Below are 22,390 nucleotides of genomic sequence, written 5' to 3'. Positions count from 1 at the left end.
ACTTTGAAAGTTGCCGTTGGAGCTCATGTCATGCTTACCAGAAATATCGATGTTCAAAATGGACTAGTTAATGGTGCATTTGGTGTCCTAACAGCTGTTGTAACTTCTGACACTGATGAACACAGCATCAGTAAGCTGGGCCTGACAATGGATAATCAAACAAGTGGGACCAGAAACCAAAGTGGACCTTCAGAGACTGCCAATCTTGTTTACATCGAGAGAGCGGAGGAGAATCTGAAGCTAAATGGAGTGGTACGTAGACAGTTTCCTGTGAAACTGGCTTTTGCTTGTACTATTCACAAAACCCAAGGCCTAACAACAAATGCAGCTGTGGTGTCTTTGAAGAAAATCTTTGAACCAGGTATGGCATACGTAGCTCTCAGCAGGGTAACGTCTCTCAGTGGACTCTACCTACTGGATTTCGACGAAAAAAAAATATTTGCCAATCCTCAAGTCACTGCAGCTCTTCAGACCATGAGACAAGCCAGCGTAGATGACATGATGCCTCTTCTTCAGGTGAAAGAAACTTTAAACAGGCCAGAAACACTGGTAATTGTTTCGCATAACACCGAGGGACTCCCATCTCACATCTGTGACATAAGAAAACATCACGAACTGTGTCTGGCAGATGTGCTGTGTCTGACTGAAACTCACCTAAAAGGATCTTTTGTTTACGTAAATCTGCTTCTGGATGGCTACAATATGTTCAAACGAAACAGACATGTGTCATACTCAAATTTTCCCCAAATGGCTTCCAAAAGTGGAGGTGGTGTGGCGGTTTATGTGAGAAACCATATTAAGGTTAATGAAAGAAAATATTTGCAAAATGTGACTGATCTTGAATTTGTGGCTTTGAAGGTTGAGTCTCCATTCAGGGCAGTGATTGCAGCTGTGTACCGACCTCCCGACTACAGCCTGAGACCGTTCCTGGAAAATCTGGTAAGCCTTCTGGATGCACTGGAGATGTTGGACTGTCACCCTGTCATTGTATGTGGAGATTTCAACGAGAATCAGGTACGCAGTTCACCAGGGCAAATTCTGGAGCTGTTTCAGTCTCGGGGATATGTTCAGTTGATCACTTCTGCTACCACAGAGAAAAACACATTGCTTGATCTAATTTCATTTCTCAGCCACAGAAATCTTTACATTCAGGTGTGATGAGAACATACTACAGTTACCATGATCCTGTGTTCTGTGTCCTGTCCACAACCGAATCATCAGAGGTCTGTGAGTAAAAGCATGCCAAAGGTAAACTTTTTTAAAATGACTGTATTTCCTCTTAAAATGTCTTACACAACAGCGTTCCTAATTATATTTCTTCAAATCATTACATTATTCAGCCAATAAGAGTTATGCCATTTTTTAAATATTAGGAATCCAAACAGTTTGTTTTAAGAATATTGCAATTTTTCAGTGATAAACTTTGTGGTAGAAACTATTAAAGTTATATATATGAGGCTTTTGTCACAAAATCTAACCATTTGATTAAACCTAAATAAGTCTGCTCATTTAGATTTGAGACTTTAAATTAAAGGTCAATTAATATAATATAAATATATATATATATAGTATGTAATATAGGATATGATTAATGTAAAATTCAAATTCATAAAAACTTAAAGAGTTGTGGCTTGTGCATTTATATTGATAAGTGCACAAACCACAACTCTTTCAGCAGTTCTAAACAAGCTGCTACAGTAGATCACAAAAAAATTCACCAGGAGGTCTGTGTGTAACACAGGCTTCCTCATGAACCAATAACATATGCCAGCTGATGCCCCCTTGGGATGAAAAATGGGAGTTTAGGAAGGGTTCAGGCATAGTGGGTGGGTAGGTGGGTGGGGGGCTTTGACTAGGAACATTTTAGTCTCAACATCAGTTAACACCACCTGAAAAACGACTGCAAGCTTCAACATCTCCTCCAGTTCACACTCGACCAAAACAGAAGATCCTACTGCATCCTAACATGACAGTCGTTATTGAAGGCACAGGGTGAAATGCATCCTTTCAGCTCACAACTGAGCACTGGTGACCACTGAGGGAAAAAAGAACTTCCTTACACAGAAACATGTTCTCCAGCTTGAGCACTCAGAGACATGTCCTCTTGCTGCATCAGTCAAGGGATATCCTACTGCTGTGGCTGAAGTGGAGCTATTTGATTTGTAAGTGTAAATGTTCACTTCTTTTCTCCGAGAATGCTATTGTTACTCATGATAAATCTCTTTGCATTACAGATTAAAGTGTCTTAAGTGTAGCTCGGCCATCCACTCCAATCAAGCTGAGACTCTCACAGCTAAACATGAAGTTAACATCTGTTCATGAAACTTCACTTACAAGACATTGTGTCTCTGCAGCAAGGTTGAAGTGTAACTTCACCTTATCATGTGTCATAGGACGTTTACCGTTTATAGGTCATTACAACACATGTTTTCTCTTGGTTTCTCAGGAGGACTTTCCCATGCATGTCTGGTATCCCCAAGGCATCCCTTTCACCAGCAGAGATGAGTGCAGCCGACTCTGGTGAGAACTCAATATTGCTTCTGTCAACTAACTGAGAAATAACTACAATCTTTGTCCAGCTGACTGTCGTATTTATTTTTCATCTTTAGTGGACGTAATGTTAGCGTGTTACGACAGCAAAACGCGTTGTGACAGATGACATGATACAACAGTCAGCATTCAGGACACCTGTGACGAGGACTGAGGTTTCCATTTATTGATTTATTTTGAATATTACAGTATAAAATCATGCACAGGAACAAGAAATCCAAAAGACAGATATTTTGGACCACAGTTATCTTAACATGTTTGAAAAGAAGTAGGAAGAAGTAAGAAACTTGAACTGTTTGCTCAGAGGGTTAAAGTGTCTCACTTTTTCCTGAAGATCTGCACCCATCTGTCCAATGATGTTGCAAACACTGAGCAGGTTAAAGGAAGCTGCAGCGGCAATCAGAAAGACCCCATCGAGTGTGAACATTTATATCTTCACAGTGACTGATTTTATTATTATTTTAACTTGCATCACCAGAATCATCTTCACAACAACCATGTAAATGTGAACTATACACAGTTTTGACAAATTTGTAATTAAGCTCATTTCATTCTGCTAAAATCTCTGTAGATTTGCAGATTTACATCATGTTTACGTACAAATGTGTTTTTTTAATCAGGTTTCCACATGTTGGGTTAAAGTGTCAACTAGTGAAAGTTTAAATATGTAAGATATCAAATCTCAAGTGTTTTAGTTTAGCAGGATTATTTTCATCATACTAAAAGTGGGAATAAGACGGGACTCCTAGTGTGTAAACTTGTGACTTTATGCAATGAGTAATGCTTTGTCACTGTTGATATTAATGAACATGGTGACAATAAAAAGGAAAGAAAAAACTAAATCTTTACGAGAAACCAAAAAAAAGTAAATTATGCTATTGTAATATTTTAAAGTCACATATTACACAACTGTGAATCCTGTATTTATGTGGGGGTCGGGGTATCAGCTGGTAAAATGTTATGGCAAAGGATTGCCACACTTATGCTATTTGAGCAACTAATATAGACATCAGGGAAAAGAAAAGAGAAAAGCATTGTCAATTAATTTTAATCATTAGCAAAATTAGAATAAGGGTGTTGAACTAGTATAGTTTAGCAATAGGATAAACAACACTCAGATACTACATTTTAAACTGGATTTGTTTCTTGGGGAGGGGGTTTGTTCACATTCTTTTCAGTAGAGGCTTTGTAATCTTGACATTCCATTCTTTAAGCTTAAGAATGAAAATACAATACATTTCTAATATAATTGACCATGTCCTCATAGTTTTTTCTGTATCTGTGTAACTTGTACACCTCCAGTTTCACAATGTATTGCTACTACTGTGTTATGCTTTAGTGAGTTTTTTCTTTACTGAAGTATAAAGCATGAATCATTTTTGATCATTTTCATAATCAAAAATAATTCCGTTCTTTTTTTTGCACAGAAAGCTGTTTATTGTGCATGATTTGAGAAGACCTACTTCTCATATCATGTCTTCTAAAAAGCCCAGTCAGTCGTGGCAGATGGCTGCTTGTATCGAGCCTGGATCTGTCAGAGGTTTCTTCCTGTTGAAGGGAGTTTTTCCTCTCCACTGTTGCTCGGTACAAGGGATTGCAAAAAAGTCAATGATACACAGCAAATGTGTTTCACTTTTATGTCCCATTGAGGAGGAATAAATGGTAAATATCATTAAGGCAATGCAATCTTCTGGGTTTCTTTAGAAACTGTTTACTTTGAATAATTCAGAATATTGTACTGCTTGATAGTCTGAATCAAATGAAATGTTTGTATGACTTGACTGAAATGAAAAAGTTCTATGACATTTTACAAAATGTGTGACATTGTGTATTGACAGTATGTAAAGAAAATAAATAGAACTGAGTACATTCTTAGTTTGCCTTTTGATACGCGCAGCATTATTACACTTAGTGCAGTTTCCAGGTTTATATTCAATTTATTTATTTTGCATTTAAAGTGAGTGTGGTTATGGTCATTTTTGACCTCAAGTCCCAAATTTTCCAATCCATTTACAAATTAAAAATCTTTTGGTTTACAAAACTCATTTTGCTATTTTACAAAAATTAAATCCATGTAAGGTTTTCCATCACAAACATTAATAAATGTACATCATATATTAATGATGTACATTAATAAATGTACATCATTGCATCGTCTGCAAAAAACATTTTGTGCGAAGATATTTATAGCTGGTGAGGCTCCAACTTACTTATAATCAGATTTACAAATCTAGACCCTGCATGTTATTGTTTACATAAGGAAATTATGCGCATGCGTACAATGCTGGAGGGCATTAAGCTGCTATGACATCCATAGCAGCGCCGCCTCCGCAGAATAATTCTGTTATAATTCCGTCAAACAAACTTAGACATGTAGATATTATTAAATTCGTGCTGTGCTTAATAGCACAGGGAGAAACCGTTAAAGTACAACTCAAAACCACATCTTTCTCGCTCTCTGTATCAGCAAAGCTAATGTGTGGCTAGCTCCCTGGTACTGTCTCTTACTCTGCAGTTGAGCTACAATATCTGGGCTCATGAGTGCCCCCAGCGATAAGGCACGAGAACTGCCTGCCTCAATTAAGAATCTGCATGCTGTTTGCTATCTTCAATAATTTGCCGTTAAAGATCGCTCCTCAGCAAACGAAGCACGTTACACACACAGTTGATGACAATAAAAACACAGTACATTAAATACATAGAATGAATTATGGAAAATCAGTTCATACATTAAATGTTTTTAACCATGTTATTTGCGACGTACAGACAGACGGAGCATCGCTCTCATAGAATAACAACCAGTGCAGTTAGCGAGAAGTTGTGCAATCCCAGGTGCTGCATCACTGGCTTTGCTTGTTCAAATTAAATGATAAATAGATACTTTATAATACAAATCACAGGGTGAACATATCTTTATAAATGGTTTCATTCTTATCTTTCAATGAAAATGTCTGTTACCTGCTTCCTGTGATATATATATCACATCTATATATCTATATATATACATATATATGTATATATATAGATATATATACTTCTACTTCAATTTCGTAACTATTTTTTAAAGTCTTCTGCAAGATTTAATCAAGTTCAGTAAATCATGTATCAAACTGTTCTGCTTCTGCTGTTCGTTTATGCTTTTTTGTTTTGCTGTCTCACTTCTTCAAATATTTCTGGCTTGTAATAATTACTGGTTCTCCTATTTTATTGTTTTCCTGTCTTTCTATGTTTCACTGTTCGAACTGTTTCAACTTTTTCTGGTTTTAAAGTATTTTCCGCTACTGCTATATTTATACTTTTGATTTTTCCACTTTCCAATTATTTCCATTTCTTCTGCTTCTTCTGCTTTCCTTCACTTCTTGTGCTTCTCTCTACTTTTCTTGCATTTTTGCAGCAGAAATTCTGCAAATACTACCCTTTTTCTACTTATTACTGTTTCACTATTCAATTGTTTCAACTATTTCTGGGATTGCACTAATTTCCTGTTGTTGCAATTATGCTCTTTCTTAAATCTGTTTCACTTTTTGACTTTTTCAAATAATTCAGGTTGCACACAAACTCCTGCTTTTTCTGTTGAAATCTGCTATAATTTATATATTATATAATTTATATAATTTATACAGTATAATTCACTATTAAATTATTAATATAGTATATTCACTATTCAACTGATTCAACTATTTCAATTGCTTCTGCTTTCTTCTGCTTTCCTGCACTTCTTGTGTTTTTCTCTACTTTTTCTTGCATTTTTGCAGCAGACATTCTGCAAATAAGCATTCTCACGGCTGTTTCGCTAGGAACAGCTATTTTTCTAGTTATTATTCTGACTTCCGTACGTTTTTGTCGCTTAACTACTTCATATCTTTCACTAATTGTACTAATTCATATATCAAAACGTTCAGCTCCTTCAGGAGAATGGTGCTATGACTTTTGGTAACCTTCACTATTGCACTTTTTGAAATAATTGCCCTTTTGTGCAAATCTTTTGCCCCATTATTTCCTATGGTGGAACTCTGTAACTGATTTCAGTTACTTGAGTGGCCACTCTAGTAACTGCCGTTTTTGAACTTTTTCTGCTCTTTTATAAACAAAATTATGCTGTTCATACATATTTCACTGTAGAGAAATATTTTATGCTTTAAAATGTAGCCACTGGTGTCTACTTTATGGAATTATTACCATCATTGCAACAGGTTTACTGTTTTCTGTTAAACTCCTCTGGAGTACAACCTTGTCACACTTTCTCATATTCTTTCAATGTATTTTCTTCTTGTGCTCTGTTTTATCTGTGTCTATGCATTCTGCTTGTCTACTTTTCTGTTTGCCTTCTGGTTCTACTGGTTTTACTATCTTTTAAGATCTTCTACAATCTTTAATCAATTTTATAAATTCATATATCAAACATTTCGGCTTCTTCTATCCTTTTTGCTTTAATCTGTTTTACTCCTTCAAATATTTCTGGTTTACTGTTTCCACTAATCTTTTATACTTATTACTGTTTCACTATTCAATTGTTTCAACTATTCCTGGGATTGCACTTATTTCCTGTTGTTTCAATTATGCTCTTTCTTAAACTCTGTTTCACTTTTTGACTTTTTCAAATAATTCAGGTTGCACACAAACTCCTTCTTCTTCTGCTGAATTCCTCTAAAATTTATATATTATATAATTATATAATTTATACAGTATAATTACTATTAATTCACTATTATCTTATTAATATAGTATATTCACTATTCAATTGTTTCAACTATTTCTATGTTTCTATGCATTTTGCTTGTCTACTTTTCTGGATATTCCTTTGGTTCTACTGGTTTTACTGTCTGCAAAGGTCTTCTCAAACTTATCAATTTTATCAATTCATATATCAAACTTTTCTGCTTCTTCTGACCCTTATTGCTTTTGGTTTTGCTCTGTTTTACTTCTTCAAATATTTCTGGTTTTTCTGATTCCGCTAATTTAAGCTTTTGATGTTTCACTGTTCAATTGTTTCAACTATTTCTGGGTTTGCACTAATTTCCTCGTGTGCTAATTGTGCTCTTTCGTACGCTCTGTTTCACTTTTTGACTTTTTCTAATAATTCATGTTGCACACAAACTTCTGCTTCTTCAACACTTTTGCTAAGTTTCACCAGTTGGCAAAGGATTTCTACAAAGTATGACTAGCTTTCTTATGCTTTTCTTACTCTTTGTTCTCAAGTTTCTTATATTTCTCCATCAATCATTCTGCAAATATGCTTATTTGGCCCCTTATGTTAAGTTTCACTTCTTCAAATATTTCTGGTGGTGTACTAATTTCAGCTTCAGCTAATTTCTGCAGTTTGCTACATTTCACTGTTCAACTGTTTCAACTATTTCAATTTCTTCTGCTTTCTTCTACTTCTTAAGCTTTTCTGTACTTTTTCTGGCATTTCTGCAGCAGTCATTCTGCAAATATGCATTCTCACGGCTGTTTCGCTAGGAACAGCTATTTTTCTAGTTATTATTCTGTCTTCCGTACGTTTTTTGTCGCTTAACTACTTTCACTATCTTTCACTAATTGTACTAATTTATATATCAAAACGTTCAGCTTCTTCAGGAGAATGGAGCTATGACTTTTGGTAAACTTCACTATTGCACTTTTTGAAATAATTGCACCTTTGTAAAAATCTTTTGCCCCATTATTTCCTATGGTGGAACTCTGTAACTGATTTCAGTTACTTGAGTGTCCACTCTAGTAACTGCCGTTTTTGAACTTTTTCTGCACTTTTATAAACAAAATTATGCTGTTCATACATATTTCACTGTAGAGAAATATTTTATGCTTTAAAATGTAGCCATTAGTGTCTACTTTATGGAATTATTACTATCATTGTTACAGGATTGACTGTTTTCTGTCAAACTCCTCTGGAGTACAACCTTGTCACACTTTCTCCTATTCTTTCAATGTATTTTCTTCTTGTGCTCATTTTTATCTGTGTCTGTGCATTCTGCTTGTCTACTTTTCTGTTTCACTATTCAATTGTCTCAACTATTTCTGGGATTGCACTAATTTCCTGTTGTTTCAATTATGCTCTTTCTTAAACTCTGTTTCACTTTTTTACTTTTTCAAATAATTCACTTTGCACTCAAACTCCTGCTTCTTTTGCTGAATCCTGCTATAATTTATATATTATATAATTTATACAGTATAATTAACTATTAATTTACTATTACATTATTAATATAGTATATTCACTATTCTATTGTTTCAACTATTTCTATGTTTCTAAGCATTTTCCTTGTCTACTTTTCTGTATATTCCTTGGTTCTACTGGTTTTACTGTCGGATAAGGTCTTCTGCAAACTTTGATCAATTTTATCAATTGATATATCAAACTTTTCTGCTTTTTCTGTCCCTTTTTGCTTTTGGTTTTCCTCTGTTTTACTCCTTCAAATATTTCTGGTTTTTCTGATTCCGCTAATTTAAGCTTTTTGCTGTTTCACTGTTCAATTGTTTCAACTATTTCTGGGTTTGCACTAATTTCCTCGTGTGCTAATTGTGCTCTTTCTTACGCTCTGTTTCACTTTTTGACTTTTTCAAATAATTCATGTTTCACACAAACTTCTGCTTCTTCAGCTGAATTCTGCAACACTTTTGCAAAGTTTCACTACTTGGCAAAGGATTTCTACAAAGTATGACTAGCTTTCTTATGCTTTTCTTACTCTTTGTTCTCAAGTTTCTTATATTTCTCCATCAATCATTCTGCAAATATGCTTATTTGGCCCTTTATGTTAAGTTTCACTTCTTCAAATATTTCTGGTGGTGTACTAATTTCAGCTTCAGCTAATTTCTGCAGTTTGCTACATTTCACTGTTCAACTGTTTCAACTATTTCAATTTCTTCTGCTTTCTTCTACTTCTTAAGCTTTTCTGTACTTTTTCTGGCATTTCTGCAGCAGTCATTCTGCAAATATGCATTCTCACGGCTGTTTCGCTAGGAACAGCTATTTTTCTAGTCAGTGAGAATGCATTCAATGCATTCTCACTTATAGTGATTCTGTTTTTCTTTATTATCAGTGAGAATGCATTCAATGCATTCTCACTTATAGTGATTCTGTTTTTCTTTATTATTATCAGTGAGAATGCATTCAATGCATTCTCACTTATAGTGATTCTGTTTTTCTTTATTATCAGTGAGAATGCATTCAATGCATTCTCACTTATAGTGTTTCTGTTTTTCTTTATCAGTGAGAATGCATTCAATGCATTCTCACTTATAGTGTTTCTGTTTTTCTTTATTATTATTATTATTATTATTCTGGCTTCCGTACGTTTTTCGTGGTTTAACTACTCTCACTATCTTTCACTAATTGTACTAATTTATATATCAAAACGTTCAGCTCCTTCAGGAGAATGGTGCTATGACTTTTGGTAAACTTCACTATTGCACTTTTTGAAATAATTGCCCTTTTGTGCAAATCTTTGCCCCATTATTTCCTATGGTGGAACTCTGTAACTGATTCAGTTACTTGAGTGGCCACTCTAGTAACTGCCGTTTTGAACTTTTTCTGCTCTTTTATAAACAAAATTATGCTGTTCATACATATTTCACTGTAGAGAAATATTTTATGCTTTAAAATATAGCCACTAGTGTCTACTTTATGGAATTATTACCATAATTGCAACAGGTTTTACTGTTTTCTGTTAAACTCCTCTGGAGTACAACCTTGTCACACTTTCTCCTATTCTTTCAATGTATTTCTTCTTGTGCTCTGTTTTTATCTTTTTCTATGCATTCTGCTTGTCTACTTTTCTGTTTTCCTTCTGGTTCTACTGGTTTTACTATATTTGAAGATCTTCTACAATCTTTAATCAATTTTATACATTCATATATTAAACATTTTTGCTTCTTCTGACCCTTTTTGCTTTTGGTTTTCCTCTGTTTTACTCCTTCAAATATTTCTGGTTTACTGTTTCCAATAATTTTTTATACTTATTACTGTTTCACTATTCAATTGTTTCAACTATTCCTGGGATTGCACTAATTTCCTGTTGTTTCAATTATGCTCTTTCTTAAACTCTGTTTCACTTTTTGACTTTTTCAAATAATTCAGGTTGCACACAAACTCCTGCTTTTTCTGCTGAATTCTGCTATAATTTATATATTATATAATTTATATAATTTATACAGTATAATTCACTATTAATTCAATATTAAATATATTAATATAGTATATTCACTATTCAATAGTTTAAACTATTTCTATTTCTTCCGCTTTCTTCTGCTTTCTTCTACTTTCTTCTACTTCTTAAGATTTTCTCTACTTTTCTGGCATTTCTGCAGCAGTCATTCTGCAAATATGCATTCTCACGGCTGTTTCGCTAGGAACAGCTATTTTTCTAGTTATCAGTGAGAATGCATTCAATGCATTCTCACTTATAGTGTTTCTGTTTTTCTTTATTATCAGTGAGAATGCATTCAATGCATTCTCACTTATAGTGTTTCTGTTTTTCTTTATCAGTGAGAATGCATTCAATGCATTCTCACTTATAGTGATTCTGTTTTTCTTTATCTTTATTATTATTATTATTATTATTATTATTCTGTCTTCCGTACGTTTTTCATGGTTTAACTACTCTCACTATCTTTCACTAATTGTACTAATTTATATATCAAAACGTTCAGCTCCTTCAGGAGAATGGTGCTATGACTTTTGGTAAACTTCACTATTGCACTTTTTGAAATAATTGCCCTTTTGTGCAAATTTATTGCCCCATTATTTCCTATGGTGGAACTCTGTAACTGATTTCAGTTACTAGAGTGTCCACTCTAGTAACTGCCGTTTTTGAACTTTTTCTGCTCTTTTATAAACAAAATTATGCTGTTCATACATATTTCACTGTAGAGAAATATTTATGCATTAAAATGTAGCCACACGTGTCTACTTTATGGATTTATTACTATCTTTGCTACAGGTTTACTGTTTTCTGTTAAACTCCTCTGGAGTACAACCTTGTCACACTTTCTCCTATTCTTTCAATGTATTTTCTTCTTGTGCTCTGTTTTTATCTGTGTCTATGCATTCTGCTTGTCTACTTTTCTGTTTCCTTCTGGTTCTACTGGTTTTACTATATTTGAAGATTTTCTACAATTTTTAATCAATTTTATAAATTCATATATCAAACATTTCTACTTTTTCTGACTTTTTTGCTTTAGTTTTTGCTCTTTTTTACTCTTTCAGATATTTCTGGTTTACTGTTTCCACTAATTTTTTATACTTATTACTGTTTCACTATTCAATTGTTTCAACTATTTCTGGGATTGCACTTATTTCCTGTTGTTTCAATTATGCTCTTTCTTAAACTCTGTTTCACTTTTTGACTTTTTCAAATAATTCAGGTTGCACACAAACTCCTGCTTCTTCTGCTGAATTCCTCTATAATTTATATATTATATAATTTATATAATTTATACAGTATAATTCACTATTAATTCACTATTATCTTATTAATATAGTATATTCACTATTCAATTGTTTCAACTATTTCTATGTTTCTATGCATTTTGCTTGTCTACTTTTCTGGATATTCCTTTTTTTCTACTGGTTTTACTGTCTGCAAAGGTCTTCTCAAACTTTTATCAATTTTATCAATTCATATATCAAACTTTTCTGCTTCTTCTGACCCTTATTTCTTTTGGTTTTGCTCTGTTTTATTCCTTCAAATATTTCTGATTTTTCTGATTCCGCTAATTTAAGCTTTTTGCTGTTTCACTGTCCAATTGTTTCAACTATTTCTGGGTTTGCACTAATTTCCTCGTGTGATAATTGTGCTCTTTCTTACGCTCTGTTTCACTTTTTGACTTTTTCAAATAATTCATGTTGCACACAAACTTCTGCTTCTTCAGCTGAATTCTGCAACACTTTTGCAAAGTTTCACTACTTGGCAAAGGATTTCTACAAAGTATAACTAGCTTTCTTATGCTTTTTTACAATATCTTACTCTTTTTTCTCAAGTTTCTTATATTTCTCCATCAATCATTCTGCAAATATGCTTAAATGGCCTTTTATGTTAAGTTTCACTTCTTCAAATAATCTGGTTGTGTACTAATTTCAGCTTCAGCTAATTTCTGCAGTTTGCTACATTTCACTGTTCAACTGTTTCAACTATTTCAATTTCTTCTGCTTTCTTCTACTTCTTAAGCTTTTCTGTACTTTTTCTGGCATTTCTGCAGCAGTCATTCTGCAAATATGCATTCTCACGGCTGTTTCGCTAGGAACAGCTATTTTTCTAGTTATCAGTGAGAATGCATTCAATGCATTCTCACTTATAGTGATTCTGTTTTTCTTTATTATTATTATTATTATTATTCTGGCTTCCGTACGTTTTTCCTGGTTTAACTACTCTCACTATCTTTCACTAATTGTACTAATTTATATATCAAAACGTTCAGCTCCTTCAGGAGAATGGTGCTATGACTTTTGGTAAACTTCACTATTGCACTTTTTGAAATAATTGCACTTTTGTGCAAATTTATTGCCCCATTATTTCCTATGGTGGAACTCTGTAACTGATTTCAGTTACTTGAGTGGCCACTCTAGTAACTGCCGTTTTTGAACTTTTTCTGCTCTTTTATGAACAAAATTATGCTGTTCATACATATTTCACTGTATAGAAATATTTTATGCATTAAAATGTAGCCACACGTGTCTACTTTATGGAATTATTACTGTCATTGTTACAGGATTTACTGTTTTCAGTCAAACTCCTCTGGAGTACAACCTTGTCACACTTTCTCCTATTCTTTCAATGTATTTTCTTCTTGTGCTCTGTTTTTATCTGTGTCTATGCATTCTGCTTGTCTACTTTTCTGTTTGCCTTCTGGTTCCACTGGTTTTACTATCTTTTAAGATCTTCTACAATCTTTAATCAAATTTATAAATTCATATATCAAACATTTCTGCTTCTTCTGACCGTTTTTGCTTTAGGTTTTGCTCTGTTTACTCCTTCAAATATGTCTGGTTTACTGTTTCCACTAATTTTTTATACTCATTACATTTTCACTATTCAATTGTTTCAACTATTTCTGGGATTGCACTAATTACCTGTTGCTTAATTTATGCTCTTTCTTAATCTCTGTTTCACTTTTTGACTTTTTCAAATAATTCAGGTTGCACACAAACTCCTGCTTCTGCTGAATTCCTCTATAATTTATATATTATATAATTTATACAGTATAATTCACTATTAATTCACTATTATCTTATTAATATAGTATATTCACTATTCAATTGTTTCAACTATTTCTATGTTTCTATGCATTTTGCTTGTCTACTTTTCTGGATATTCCTTTGGTTCTACTGGTTTTACTGTCGGCTAAGGTCTTCTGCAGACTTTGATCAATTTTATCAATTCATATATCAAACTTTTCTGCTTTTTCTGTCCCTTTTTGCTTTTGGTTTTGCTCTGTTTTACTCGCTCAAATATTTCTGGTTTTTCTGCTTCCGCTAATTTAAGCTTTTTGCTGTTTCACTGTTCAATTGTTTCAACTATTTCTGGGTTTGCACTAATTTCCTCGTGTGCTAATTGTGCTCTTTCTTACGCTGTGTTTCACTTTTTGACTTTTTCAAATAATTCATGTTGCACACAAACTTCTGCTTCTTCAGCTTAATTCTGTAACACTTTTGCTAAGTTTCACTACTTGGCAAAGGATTTCTACAATGTATGACTAGCTTTCTTATGCTTTTTTCCAATTTCTTACTCTTTGTTCTCAAGTTTCTTATATTTCTCCTTCAATCATTCTGCAAATATTCTTATTTGGCTCTTTATGTTAAGTTTCACTTCTTTAAACATTTCTGTTTGTGCACTAATTTCAGCTACAGCTAATTTCTGAAGTTTGCTACTTTTCTCTATTCAACTGTTTCAACTATTTCAACTATTTCAATTTCTTCTGGTTTCTTCTACTTGTTAAGCTTTTCTCCACATTTTCTTGCATTTCTGCAGCAGTCATTCTGCAAATATGCATTCTCACGGCTGTTTCGCTAGGAACAGCTATTTTTCTAGTTATTATTATTCTGGCTTCCGTACGTTTTTTGTGGTTTAACTACTCTCACTATCTTTCACTAATTGTACTAATTTATATATCAAAACGTTCAGCTCCTTCAGGAGAATGGTGCTATGACTTTTGGTAAACTTCACTATTGCACTTTTTGAAATAATTGCCCTTTTGTGCAAATCTTTTGCCCCATTATTTCCTATGGTGGAACTCTGTAACTGATTTCAGTTACTTGAGTGTACACTCTAGTAACTGCCGTTTTTGAACTTTTTCTGCTCTTTTATAAACAAAATTATGCTGTTCATACATATCTCACTGTAGAGAAATATTTTATGCTTTAAAATGTAGCCACTAGTGTCTACTTTATGGAATTATTACTATCATTGTTACAGGATTTACTGTTTTATGTTAAACTCCTCTGGAGTACAACCTTGTCACACTTTCTCCTATTCTTTCAATGTATTTTCTTTTTGTGCTCTGTTTTTATCTGTGTCTATGCATTCTGCTTGTCTACTTTTCTGTTTTCCTTCTGGTTCCACTGGTTTTACTATATTTGAAGATCTTCTACAATTTTTAATCAATTTTATAAATTCATATATCAAACATTTCTGCTTCTTCTGACCCTTTTTGCTTTTGGTTTTGCTCTGTTTTACTCCTTCAAATATTTCTGGTTTACTGTTTCCAATAATTTTTTATACTTATTACTGTTTCACTATTCAATTGTTTCAACTATTTCTGGGATTGCACTTATTTCCTTTTGTTTCAATTATGCTCTTTCTTAAACTCTGTTTCACTTTTTGACTTTTTCAAATAATTCAGGTTGCACACAAACTCCTGCTTCTTCTGCTGAATTCCTCTATAATTTATATATTATATAATTTATATAATTTATACAGTATAATTTACTATTAATTCACTATTATCTTATTAATATAGTATATTCACTATTCAATTGTTTCAACTATTTCTATGTTTCTATGCATTTTGCTTGTCTACTTTTCTGGATATTCCTTTGGTTCTACTGGTTTTACTGTCTGCAAAGGTCTTCTCAAACTTTTATCAATTTTATCAATTCATATATCAAACTTTTCTGCTTCTTCTGACCCTTATTGCTTTTGGTTGTGCTCTGTTTTACTCCTTCAAATATTTCTGGTTTTTCTGATTCCGCTAATTTAAGCTTTTTAATGATACACTGTTCAATTGTTTCAACTATTCCTGGGATTGCACTAATTTCCTGTTGTTTCAATTATGCTCTTTCTTAAGCTTTTCTGTACTTTTTCTTGCATTTCTGCAGCAGTCATTCTGCAAATATGCATTCTCACGGCTGTTTCGCTAGGAACAGCTATTTTTCTAGTCAGTGAGAATGCATTCAATGCATTCTCACTTATAGTGTTTCTGTTTTTCTTTATCTTTATCAGTGAGAATGCATTCAATGCATTCTCACTTATAGTGTTTCTGTTTTTCTTTATCTTTATTATTATTCTGTCTTCCGTACGTTTTTTGTGGTTTAACTACTCTCACTATGTTTCACTAATTGTACTAATTTATATATCAAAACGTTCAGCTCCTTCAGGAGAATGGAGCTATGACTTTTGGTAAACTTCACTATTGCACTTTTTGAAATAATTGCCCTTTTGTGCAAATCTTTTGCCCCATTATTTCCTATGGTGGAACTCTGTAACTGATTTCAGTTACTTGAGTGTACACTCTAGTAACTGCCGTTTTTGAACTTTTTCTGCTCTTTTATAAACAAAATTATGCTGTTCATACATATTTCACTGTAGAGAAATATTTTATGCATTAAAATGTAGCCACACGTGTCTACTTTATGGATTTATTACTATCTTTGCTACAGGTTTTACTGTTTTCTGTTAAACTCCTCTGGAGTACAACCTTGTCACACTTTCTCCTATTCTTTCAATGTATTTTTTTCTTGTGCTCTGTTTTTATCTGTGTCTATGCATTCTGCTTGTCTACTTTTCTGTTTCACTATTCAATTGTTTCAACTATTTCTGGGATTGCACTAATTTCCTGTTGTTTCAATTATGCTCTTTCTTAAACTCTGTTTCACTTTTTACTTTTTCAAATAATTCAGGTTGAACTCAAACTCCTGCTTCTTTTGCTGAATCCTGCTATAATTTATATATTATAATTTATACAGTATAATTAACTATTAATTGACTATTAAATTATTAAAATAGTATATTCACTATTCAATTGTTTCAACTATTTCTATGTTTCTATGCATTTTCCTTGTCTACTTTTCTGTATATTCCTTTGGTTCTACTGTTTTTACTGTCGGCTAAGGTCTTCTGCAAACTTTGATCAATTTTATCAATTCATATATCAAACTTTTCTGCTTTTCTGTCCCGTTTTGCTTTTGGTTTTCCTCTGTTTACTCCTTCAAATATTTCTGGTTTTCTGCTTCCGCTAATTTAAGCTTTTTGAAGTTTCACTGTTCAATTGTTTCAACTATTTCTGGGTTTGCACTAATTTCCTCGTGTGCTAATTGTGCTCTTTCTTACGCTCTGTTTCACTTTTTGACTTTTTCAAATAATTCATGTTACACACAACCTTCTGCTTCTTCAGTTGAATTCTGTAACACTTTTGCTAAGTTTCACTACTTGGCAAAGGATTTCTACAAAGTATGACTAGCTTTCTTATGCTTTTTTCCAATTTCTTACTCTTTGTTCTCAAGTTTCTTATATTTCTCCTTCAATCATTCTGCAAATATGCTTATTTGGCTCTTTATGTTAAGTTTCACTTCTTCAAATATTTCTGGTTGTGTACTAATATCAGCGTCAGCTAATATCTGCAGTTTGCTACGTTTCACTGTTCAACTGTTTCAATTATTTCAACTGTTTCAATTTCTTCTGCTTTCTTCTACTTCTTAAGCTTTTCTCCACATTTTTTTGCATTTCTGCAGCAGTCATTCTGCAAATATGCATTCTCACGGCTGTTTCGCTAGGAACAGCTATTTTTCTAGTTATTATTATTATTATTATTATTATCAGTGAGAATGCATTCAATGCATTCTCACTTATAGTGATTCTGTTTTTCTTTATTATTATTATTATTATTATTCTGGCTTCCGTACGTTTTTCCTGGTTTAACTACTCTCACTATCTTTCACTAATTGTACTAATTTATATATCAAAACGTTCAGCTCCTTCAGGAGAATGGTGCTATGACTTTTGGTAAACTTCACTATTGCACTTTTTGAAATAATTGCCCTTTTGTGCAAATCTTTTGCCCCATTATTTCCTATGGTGGAACTCTGTAACTGATTTCAGTTACTTGAGTGGCCACTCTAGTAACTGCCGTTTTTGAACTTTTTCTGCTCTTTTATAAACAAAATTATGCTGTTCATACATATTTCACTGTAGAGAAATATTTTATGCTTTAAAATGTAGCCACTAGTGTCTACTTTATGGAATTATTACTATCATTGTTACAGGATTTACTGTTTTCTGTTAAACTCCTCTGGAGTACAACCTTGTCACACTTTCTCCTATTCTTTCAATGTATTTTCTTCTTGTGCTCTGTTTTTATCTGTGTCTATGCATTCTGCTTGTCTACTTTTCTGTTTGCCTTCTGGTTCTACTCGTTTTACTATCTTTTAAGATCTTCTACTATCTTTAATCAATTTTATAAATTCATATATCAAACATTTCTGCTTCTTCTTATCCTTTTTGCTTTTAATCTGTTTTACTCCTTCAAATATTTCTGGTTTACTGTTTCCACTAATTTTTTATACTTATTACTGTTTCACTATTCAATTGTTTCAACTATTCCTGGGATTGCACTAATTTTCTGTTGTTTCAATTATGCTCTTTCTTAAACTCTGTTTCACTTTTTGACTTTTTCAAATAATTCAGGTTGCACACAAACTCCTGCTTCTTCTGCTGAATTCCTCTAAAATTTATATATTATATAATTTATATAATTTATACAGTATAATTTACTATTAATTCACTATTATCTTATTAATATAGTATATTCACTATTCAATTGTTTCAACTATTTCTATGTTTCTATGCATTTTGCTTGTCTACTTTTCTGGATATTCCTTTGGTTCTACTGGTTTTACTGTCGGATAAGGTCTTCTGCAAACTTTGATCAATTTTATCAATTCATATATCAAACTTTTCTGCTTCTTCTGACCCTTATTGCTTTTGGTTTTGCTCTGTTTTACTCCTTCAAATATTTCTGGTTTTTCTTATTCCGCTAATTTAAGCATTTTGATGTTTCACTGTTCAATTGTTTCAATTATTTCTAGGTTTGCACTAATTTCCTCGTGTGCTAATTGTTCTCTTTCTTACGCTCTGTTTCACTTTTTGACTTTTTCAAATAATTCATGTTGCACACAAACTTCTGCTTCTTCAGCTGAATTCTGCAGCACTTTTGCTAAGTTTCACCAGTTGGAAAAGGATTTCTACAAAGTATGACTAGCTTTCTTATGCTTTTCTTACTCTTTGTTCTCAAGTTTCTTATATTTCTCCATCAATCATTCTGCAAATATGCTTATTTGGCCCCTTATGTTAAGTTTCACTTCTTCAAATATTTCTGGTGGTGTACTAATTTCAGCTTCAGCTAATTTCTTCAGTTTGCTACATTTCACTGTTCAACTGTTTCAACTATTTCAATTTCTTCTGCTTTCTTCTACTTCTTAAGCTTTTCTGTACTTTTTCTGGCATTTCTGCAGCAGTCATTCTGCAAATATGCATTCTCACGGCTGTTTCGCTAGGAACAGCTATTTTTCTAGTTATTATTATTATTATTATTATTATTATTCTTTCTTCCGTACGTTTTTCATGGTTTAACTACTCTCACTATCTTTCACTAATTGTACTAATTTATATATCAAAACGTTCAGCTCCTTCAGGAGAATGGTGCTATGACTTTTGGTAACCTTCACTATTGCACTTTTTGAAATAATTGCCCTTTTGTGCAAATCTTTTGCCCCATTATTTCCTATGGTGGAACTCTGTAACTGATTTCAGTTACTAGAGTGTCCACTCTAGTAACTGCCATTTTTGAACTTTTTCTGCTCTTTTATAAACAAAATTATGTTGTTCATACATATTTCACTGTAGAGAAATATTTTATGCATTAAAATGTAGCCACACGTGTCTACTTTATGGATTTATTACTATCTTTGCTACAGGTTTTACTGTTTCTTTTAAACTCCTCTGGAGTACAACCTTGTCACACTTTCTCCTATTCTTTCAATGTATTTCTTCTTGTGCTCTGTTTTATCTGTGTCTATGCATTCTGCTTGTCTACTTTTCTGTTTTCCTTCTGGTTCTACGGGTTTTACTATCTTTTAAGATATTCTACTATCTTTAATCAATTTTATAAATTCATATATCAAACATTTCTACTTCTTCTGAACCTTTTTGCTTTTGGTTTTCCTCTGTTTTACTCCTTCAAATATTTCTGGTTTAATGTTTCCACTAATTTTTTATACTTATTACTGTTTCACTATTCAATTGTTTCAACTATTTGTGGGATTGCACTAATTTCCTTTTGTTTCAATTATGCTCTTTCTTAAACTCTGTTTCACTTTTTTACTTTTTAAAATAATTCAGGTTGCACTCAAACTCCTGCTTCTTTTGCTGAATCCGGCTATAATTTATATATTATATAATTTATACAGTATAATTAACTATTAATTGACTATTACATTATTAAAATAGTATATTCACTATTCAATTGTTTCACCTATTTCTATGTTTCTATGCATTTTGCTTGTCTACTTTTCTGTATATTCCTTTGGTTCTTCTTGTTTTACTATCGGCTAAGGTCTTCTGCAACCTTTGATCAATTTTATCAATTCATATATCAAACCTTTCTGCTTTTTCTGTCCCTTTTTGCTTTTGGTTTTCCTCTGTTTTTCTCCTTCTAATATTTCTGGTTTTTCTGCTTCCTCTAATTTAAGCTTTTTGATGTTTCACTGTTCAATTGTTTCAACTATTTCTGGTTTTGCACTAATTTCCTTGTGTGCTAATTGTGCTCTTTCTTACGCTCTGTTTCACTTTTTGACTTTTTCAAATAATTCATGTTGCACACAAACTTCTGCTTCTTCAGCTAAATTCTCTAACACTTTTGCTAAGTTTCACTACTTGGCAAAGGATTTCTACTATGTATGACTAGCTTTCTTATGCTTTTTCCAATTTCTTACTCTTTGTTCTCAAGTTTCTTATATTTCTCCTTCAATCATTCTGCAAATATGCTTATTTGGCTCTTTATGTTAAGTTTCACTTCTTCAAATATTTCTGGTTGTGTACTAATTTCAGCTTCAGCTAATATCTGCAGTTTGCTACGTTTCACTGTTCAACTGTTTCAACTATTTCAACTGTTTCAATTTCTTCTGCTTTCTTCTACTTCTTAAGCTTTTCTCCACATTTTTTTGCATTTCTGCAGCAGTCATTCTGCAAATATGCATTCTCACGGCTGTTTCGCTAGGAACAGCTATTTTTCTAGTTATGGGCATGCCATAGCAATGCATAAGGAGAGCAGTACTGACTTGTACTGCCTCCATGCATTGCATGGCAGGCACCTATTGTTCTACACCTAATAGAACGCCTCTTTATTATATATTTATTCTTCCGTCACCGTTAATGCGGCTCGTACCGCTGCGTGCCCACCCACAAAAGTGGTATCAAAACGTGCGGCTCGATGCCGAGAAGGGAGCTATTACTTTTATTGGGGATCGGAGTTACGACGGCGACGTAAAAAGCGAAAAACGAGCGAAATTTCCAACTGCCGAAACCTAGAGTGTAACTGAAACCAACTGCCGCTTTTTTAGAGTGAGAAACAGGGTGGAATTTTGACCCAAAAATAATTTTGAAATCGCTCTCATGGCCGCAAAACTTGTGCTATTGGTATGAAAGTTGGTCAGGAAATAGCACCGCATGTCTGCTCCGGTAAAATGTTTTCAAAATTTCTCTAGGGCTTACGGTTTTCTGTCCAGATGCTTCAGAGCAAAGTGATGGGACATGACCAACTGACGCTCCATCCCAGTATTTTATATAGAGTTCTGAAAAATTACTGAGGTCTGCGCAGACCATATTTCTTTCATCAGTGCAATTATTCTGAATGAGCTACAGATCTGAATCGCAGGAATATTTGAGACAACAAATTGTCCTCTCATACGCTTCAAGTGGTTTTTGGATCAACCTAACAGATCCTGAAAGGAAAGCAGTTTTTCAGACTGCTTTTTTCATCAAAACTGACTGGGTGTTTACATCAGTCTTTCTTAAAATGAGCATTTTAGCTATTTTTTCCTGTTAGGTTAGTGGACTGCCTTGCGCAGCAAGGCAGTACATTTACCTCAGTCTTTCTTAAAATGAGCATTCTAGCTATTTTTTCCTCTTAGGTTAGTGGACTGCCTTGCGCAGCAAGGCAGTACATTTACCTCAGTCTTTCTTAAAATGAGCATTTTAGCTATTTTTTCCTCTTAGGTTAGTGGACTGCCTTGCGGACATTTACCTCAGTCTTTCTTAAAATTAGCATTTTAGCTATTTTTTCCTCTCAGGTTAGTGGACTGCCTTGCGGAGCAAGGCAGTACATTTACCTCAGTCTTTCTTAAAATGAGCTTTGTAGCTATTTTTTCCTGTCTGGTTAGTGGACTGCCTTGCGAAGCAAGGCAGTACATTTACCTCAGTCTTTCTTAAAATGAGCATTTTAGCTATTTTTTCCTCTCAGGTTAGTGGACTGCCTTGCGAAGCAAGGCAGTACATTTACCTCAGTCTTTCTTAAAATGAGCATTTTAGCTATTTTTTCCTCTCAGGTTAGTGGACTGCCTTGCATTTTACCTCAG

The 22,390-nt window shown here is 33.3% G+C and overlaps 1 long non-coding RNA gene across 1 annotated transcript; it reads left to right on the top strand.

Annotated features, from left to right (window-relative positions):
* Positions 1-2,620: 2,620 nt before the first annotated feature.
* On the top strand, positions 2,621-4,425 carry LOC145550468 (uncharacterized). Its single transcript, XR_014086362.1, has 2 exons — positions 2,621-2,705; positions 2,885-4,425. It is a non-coding gene; the product is annotated as an uncharacterized LOC145550468 (long non-coding RNA).
* Positions 4,426-22,390: the final 17,965 nt, after the last annotated feature.

This window comes from Poecilia reticulata, unplaced genomic scaffold (assembly GCF_904066995.2).
Source record: "Poecilia reticulata unplaced genomic scaffold, P_reticulata-male-v2 Scaffold_53, whole genome shotgun sequence".
Classification (NCBI taxonomy): Eukaryota; Metazoa; Chordata; class Actinopteri; order Cyprinodontiformes; family Poeciliidae; genus Poecilia; species Poecilia reticulata.
The sequence above is the reverse complement of the archived record's forward strand: the minus strand, read 5'-3'. Positions and strand labels throughout refer to the sequence as shown.